This window comes from Odocoileus virginianus, chromosome 27, assembly GCF_023699985.2.
Source record: "Odocoileus virginianus isolate 20LAN1187 ecotype Illinois chromosome 27, Ovbor_1.2, whole genome shotgun sequence".
Taxonomy (NCBI): Eukaryota; Metazoa; Chordata; class Mammalia; order Artiodactyla; family Cervidae; genus Odocoileus; species Odocoileus virginianus.
The window spans coordinates 13,416,414-13,423,572 of NC_069700.1; the positions used below are offsets into that span (position 1 = coordinate 13,416,414).

The 7,159-nt window shown below is 44.9% G+C and overlaps 1 long non-coding RNA gene across 1 annotated transcript; it reads left to right on the plus strand.

The window, feature by feature from the left end:
• Positions 1-2,565: 2,565 nt before the first annotated feature.
• LOC139031401 (uncharacterized) lies at positions 2,566-5,604 on the plus strand. The gene is made up of 3 exons (XR_011483853.1): positions 2,566-3,321; positions 3,399-3,530; positions 4,291-5,604. It is a non-coding gene; the product is annotated as an uncharacterized lncRNA (long non-coding RNA).
• The last annotated feature ends 1,555 nt before the right edge of the window (positions 5,605-7,159 follow it).

A 7,159-nucleotide genomic window follows, 5' to 3' on the forward strand; every position in this document is an offset into this window, starting at 1 on the left:
TGACTTAAATAGAGTATAAAGAGAAAATTTAATTTTAGAGAAATACTAAAGTTCAAGATTTTTAAGTTAGCAGCTCTAAATACTGCATCTTATTTGGTGGCAAAACAAGGGAATTTCAAGACAATACTGGGGCACTCGCATCCTAACAAAATAAAACAAACCCCTTATTTTCCAAGAATATGAAGTACAAATACTTGAATCATAAAACTATGTTTAAAATTTGCTACTTTATCAAGTAAATAAAATTAGTTTCTGATTCCCAAAAAAGCAACAAAAATCTGATCTCCAATTATTCTTAGAGAATTTGGGGATACCTGTTACTACTTGTAACAGACTTATATACCAGTGTGCTCAATCAATGATTAATTACTCTGCTCTAGTTTTGACTATTGGATAGCTTTAAATGCCAGGAGGTTAAAACCTTGTGCAAAATATCAAGGCTATTTTTTTTTTTTTTTTTTTACTACAAAAGAAAACACTTTGGCATCTAGGAAGTGTAGGTTTGTGAAAAGTCCTTTGTCACTAAGCACCAAGCTTCTTTTTCAAAAGGTAAGCATAATAGGTTCAGTATTTAAAAGGTGAGCTATCTCACAAAACAGTAAAAACAGTATGGTAACACAATTGATCTCCAGTGAATTCTTGCTATTTTTAAATAAGTTATGTAATATGTAAAATTATTTCCCCTTTTCCTTTGAAAAGCCTTAAAACCTTGAATGTATTCAGAGAAAGGAAACAAAAACTATATTTAAATCACCTTTTTAAAATACCATGTTTTCTTTGTATTTAGAAAAAAACAGGGGGAAAAAGTTGCTTGTTATCCCACAGTTAATTAGAATAACAGTGAGTGGAAAAAAAAGCACAACATAAAAAAACATACACCCATTGAAACCAGACAACAAGGAACATCATCGACTAAAGAAACAATTAGAAACAGAACTTACCTCCTTCTGACAAATGTATTCGCAGGGGTGCAGGGAGGGGTGAAGCTGGGGTAATGGGTTAAGAAATATACCAGAGCTCAGAGTCTTCAGCCAAAAACTCACAATATTGGACAGGTACTTTTCAACCCTACCTTCCCCCCACCACCAGAGACTCTCATCCCAGAAACCCTATCTAGATAGTCAAACTGAACTCACTTGACTAGCAGGAGCCCACATACCATCTGCTAGTGAGAGTAAAATTCTCCAAGTATCTGCACCTGTTAAATGACTACAGTCTGTTCTCCACGGAGGCCTGAAGAGCCATGCCACTGTCTTGGGGTGGCACAGTGACCCTAGAGATGAAACCTGCAGCACTTGTTTAGGTGAAACTTCTGCTTGGAGAGCAAGCAGACACAAACAACAACCAAAGTCAAGGACCGAAGCTTCACTGACTCACCCAGACTCACATGCTCTTTAAAAGGGGCTGCACAGAGTTATTACTGGATGTCTCTTGAGCTTCTTTCAACCTGCAAAGTTTTTAACGTGTCACCCCAGGATTATTATCCTGGGCTGTCTAACCTGAAAGCAGACAGCATTTGTTTCAAAATAGAAACAAAGATGAACACTTCATCTTGGCTGCATTTTTAAAACTCCTCTCCCAGAACAGAATCTTCCCTCCCTTCTGGTAAACACATGCTTGTATACATTAAAATTTAAAGGGGGTAAAAATTAACAAGTCCACACTCTCCTATATCCAAGAATCAACCCCCAATCCACAACAGGCTCACCATCTCCCCAGATGGCCATTTGGGCTATAGGCACTGGAAACACACACACACACACATACAAATGCAAACCCAACAAAAGAGACATTGAAACCTAGGAGGATGTTGAGGTATTGCACACACTGCCTCATTTTTGTTCCGGAGGGAGAGTGATCAGGGTTCCAGGCAGGGTGACATATCATGGGCATTAAAAGCATATAGTCAGTCTTAGCAAATTAGGTAAATTAGCGATCATTTGATGGTATTCTATTGTTGCTATTGTAATCACAGTCATTTTCCCTGGTAGTGGTGCTTCGTGATGAAGTATAGTTCTCACAGGATAATTGTGAAAGATACTGAAAGATTCAGGCTCAGGGATGCCGCATCTGCTTTCAAAAGCTCTTCAGATTCAAACTGGCATCTTCCTTTATCTTGGAAATTGATTAGAGATTCAGATCATGCCGGTTTAAATGGAAAGGTGAAAACAGGGTAATTTCAGTCTATGAATTATTCAATCTCAGCCTGGTGCAACTGCCATCCAGGAGCGGATGCTCTGACGGTCCTTCCGCAGAGTCTCCATTATGCTTGTCATTTTTACTTCTTTATCTACGATCTCTTTCTCAGTTACCCAGCTTGTCCCTTAGGGCTCGGCTTCACAAACCCAAAGTATTTCAAATTGGCAGTAACCTAAACGGGCGGCTGTCTCAAATAGCTGTCTCCACAGGCTGCCTTTTTTTTTTCCCCAAAAAATCATTTTAAACACACATACACACACATTCATGATGATATCTGTGAGGCTCTTTGATTCAATGAATTAAAACACACACATACACACACACCCCACACACACACACACAAAGATGAGGGAATCGCTGCAAAGAAGAGTTATGTTCCACTAACATCACAAGAGGAGATAAAGTGATGCTTTCTGCTTCCTTCTTTGTTGTCAGTATGACCCATCCTAGTTGAATAACATCACGCAGGAAGGAGCCAGCACTAAACAGGCTTGCCTGGCACCCTGATTTCCAACCAGCACAGATGAAGACTGCATGGAAGGCAGACTAATCCAGGCAACCGTACAATTTAGCGAGCACGATTATTTAGGGAAAATAAGAAGCCATCGGAGGACCGCAATTAAACTGTCAATCTCCCAGGCTCCACCTGCACCCAGACTGCAGTCGCAAAGATTCTCCACTTGATGGCTGGCTGTGTCACTGCTAGTCGACAGCTGTCCCCGAATCCAGAGAGGACTGGGATGGATTTAGGTCAGTGAGTCTGGTTCCTCCTTTAAATCGTGTTCTAACTGAGGAACCGGGGATCTGGGCCAGTCCCCGTGAGCCGCCCGAACTGGGAGCTTGGAACATCAGTTCGGTGGAGGAATCTGCCTGCCCAGGCCCCAGCCGGGCACACAGCGTCAGCATCTCCTTCGTCCTAGCCTTTATCCCGCAGGTAGAGCGCCACGCTTCGCGAGAAGCCCGCAGACTATTCCCACACTTGCTGGGGAGCCAGCCGCGCTCCAGCCCGGGCGGTCTGGCCTCCGGGCTCCGGGCAGTACCTGCTCTGCTGCAGACGCACGCTGCCAAGTGTGAAGCCATCGTATGCATTCAGACTGCTGCTCTGCGCCTGGCTAAAATCAGGTAAATGCTCCTCACGGAAGAAATGCTAGGTAGCAGCAGGAACAGACCACTTTCAAACTGTCGCTTTTTTTGCCTAGTTGTACGCCTTGTGACGAGGAGCCGGCAGGAGCCAGGGCTGGGGCAGAGCGGTGATGCAGAAAGCAACAGTGATGACACAGCAGTCAGCTGACTTGCAGGGTGTGATTGCTCAATGTCCTCCACAGAATCGGGTCAGTTTCGAGGCTGGCACCGGTCAGGCGACCTTGCCGGTGAAACGGACTTGCAGGAGGGCAGCAGCTGGCAGTGCTACCCGCCCGCCCCCCAAACCCACACCTGGCAGGGACGCCTCCCGTTGCGCGTCTCTCAGGCACGGTTTTTAACACACAGCCTTCGGGACTTAACTGTTTCTGTCCTGCTTGCTGAGCAGGCAGGTGATTCTTGGGGTGACGGTCCCAGTGCAAACACAGGTGAAAGCCTTCACGGTTCCTATTGTTCGGGTTCATTTCAGCACCAAAGAAGAAAGGTGAGAGAGTTCTCGCCTGCGTTTTGGTTTTAAAAGCACACTGCTTTTTTTTTTTTTTTTTTTAAGCAGGTAGAAATTGCCTTCAGCTACTGGTATGCCGTAATGAACTAGTAAATTGTACCTAGCGGAATGGCAAGAGTAATAGGAGAAAGCTTGGAGGTAAATTCATCCAGCGGTCAGCCTTAAATCATGGTCCGGCTGCTATAAAACAGTGTGCAGGGCTCCACTGCAGAAGGCAGGTCGTGCATTCCAATTAATGGACGATGGAGCAAACAGCCTTATATGGTATCACCCCAGTGATTTGAGGAATGCTAAAATAAGAAAGCCGTCATTACCAGGCATTTGTTTAATGACTGTAATCATACTGAATTAATTTAACTTGCTGCAGTGTGTAACAGAAAGTCAATTATAAATGTGTGCTAAAAGAATAACAATACTAGTATCTGCATGGCACCTTCCTCTGACAGGACATGCCCTTAAGGAGATCTCACATCCCGGACATTCAGAGAGCACTCAGGATGTGCTAAGTGCCCTACAGAGCAATCTTCGACCGGCCCCTCCGAGGACAGGCACTTATGATTCTAAGCCAGAAGGACACATATCGTATGGACTGCATACCGATGATCACCACCTTGACCCATGCCAGTTGTTCTGCAAGTACTGAGTCATTTTTCCCCTATTTGTGCCTTATGAATTTTATTTTTCTATTTGCTTTTTTTTTTTACTAAACGCTTAAACTTTTTTTTTTTTTTTGGCTGTGCCCCATAACATGTGGAATCTTAGTTCTCCAACCAGGGATTGGACCCCAATAGTGGAAGCACAGAATCTCAACCACTAGACCATCAGGGAAGTCCTTCTGTTTGCTTTTTTTGGGGGGTTTTGTTTTTTGTTTTTCTTTTCTTTATTTGGTTCTCTTGACACAAATCCTGATTGAATGAGGAAGTTTTTCGACAGCACACAGAGAGATCAAAAGTGGAAGGAGTGGCCTTTCCTGGTGCGTGTGTGTGTGTGTGTGTGTGTGTTCTGTTGCTCAGTCGGGTCTGACTCTTTGTGACCCCCGTGGACTGTAGCCGGCCAGGATACCCTGTCCACGGGATTTCCCAGGCAAGAGTACTGGAGCAGGATGCCATTTCCTTCTCCAGGGGCTCTTCCCAACCCAGGGATCTAACCCACGTCTCTTGTGTCTCCTGCCTTGGCAGCAGATTCTCTGCAGCTGCGCCACCTGGGAAGCTCGGGTGGGGCAGAATCCACCTGCCAATGCAGGAGACAAGGCTTTAATCCCTGGTGGGAGATCCCACAGGCCACAGAGCAAGTGAGCCCACGCACCGCAACCGCTGAGCCCGTGCTCCAGAGCTCGGGGGCCGCAACTGCTGAGTCCACGTGCCGCAAGCGCAACTGAAGCCCACGTGCGCTAGAGCCTGTGCCCCGCGGCCAGAGAAGCTACTGCAGTGAGAGGCCCGCGCACCGCACAACCAGAGCAGCCCCCGCTCGCCGCCACGAGAGAACGACCCTCGCGCAGCGAAGACCCAGCACGGTCAGAAATGAATGGTGAGAACGAAAGTCTCTCAGTCGTCTCCGACTCTTTGCGACCCCATGGACTATTCAGTCCATGGAATTCTCCAGGCCAAAATACTGGAGAGAGTAGCCTTTCCCTTCTCCAGGGGATCTTCCCAACCCAGGAATCGAACTGGGGTCTCCTGCATTGCAGGCGGATTCTTTACCAACTGAGCTATCAGGGAAGCCCTAAAAATAAGTAAATAAATAAATATTAAAAAAACAAACTGGATGGAAAAGTGCCTTCCGTGTAATTAGGTGACTGCTAAATAAAGCAGGGATTCTACTTTGAGGCAGTGGGTGGGTGCAGGCCACCGTGCTGAGGGGGTCCTACCTGGAGAGAACCAAACAGAGGCCATCTCTCCTGTACCCTTTTTTGAGCTCCCATTCAAGAATCCAAATCTCAGAAATTCACCGTGCCACCTTCTTTCAAAACTTGCTATCAGGAAATGAGTCCCCAGATGGTACAAATAATCAATAAGTTTTCATTTCTTTCCTCAGAGGCACTCAGACTTTTGAAGAACCTAGGGTTTCCAGAAAAGGCATGGCTACCTAAAGGGGGGATTCCAAACACCAAAGCTCTAGGTGGGAAATCACTTCTATGGGGCAAGGAGGCCTTCCAGGGGGCCATGTCTCCTGCCTCGGACGGCAGGTCTGTGCCATAGTGCTGACCGTCCAGTGATGTGCAGGAATTTTAAAAGCTGGGTACTTGAAATCTGGGAACATACTGGGAATATTTACACCATGGAAGTGGACAAATACTAAAACTTTAGTGTTGTTTTTTTTTCTGGAGAGCTGGTTTACATGTTGTAATATATTTAATTATGCCAACTCATACTACGTTCCTTTATTTCAACCCTGGAATCCAAAACACTTAAGGATAAAAAGTACAATGCTTAAGCAAAAGGCTTGGGTGGGAACCCACTAGAGACACCACGTGCCCTGAATGCATGTGGTCAGTGTGGGTCATGGGGGCCGGAGAGATTCTGACAGCACCTCTCCCCCTCTTATAGGGCACCCTGTCTTCCCTTGTGACTTCTCTCAAGTCCTTATTCACCAAGGACAAATAGCCCACGCATTGGTATTTATAAACCGCCCCCCACCCTATGGCATATTTAATCAGTGATGTGTAGGGATTATAAAAGCTAGGCAGTTGAAATCAACCATACTGGAAATATTTACACCACGGAAATAGACAAATACTAAAACTTTAGTGTTGTTGTTCTTCCTGGAGAGTGGGTTTACATGTTATGATATATTTAATTACGCCAACTTGTAATATGTTGCTTTATTTCAAACTCAGAATCCAAAATGCTTAAGAATATAAAGTACAATGGTTAAGCGATAGGCTCACCGCTTAGAGGACTTATCCTTGAATCCTGTACCGCTGATTATCTCTAAGACTTTTTGGGTAAGTTCATTACCACAAGACTCAGCTTCCTCTTCTATAGAACAGGGCTCATAATACTGTGCACCTCACAAGTTATGCATATTCATGAATATGCATATATTTATATTCATGCACAAAACCACTTAGCATGGATTCTCACACAGGCAGAGCTCCCAGTGGTTGTCAGCCATGATTATTACCCCCTTCTTCTTCCTCCTGCTCCTCCTCCATCTCATTTAATTGATCAGCATGGCAGACTGACCTTTTTTGGACTGAGATAAGTGAAGATATTTTAAAGAGATTATAGACAGAAAACAAACAAACACATACACAACCAACTTAAGATTCTGGAGAATGGAGGGTTTCCCTGTGGTCCCTGACTCTCGTGGATA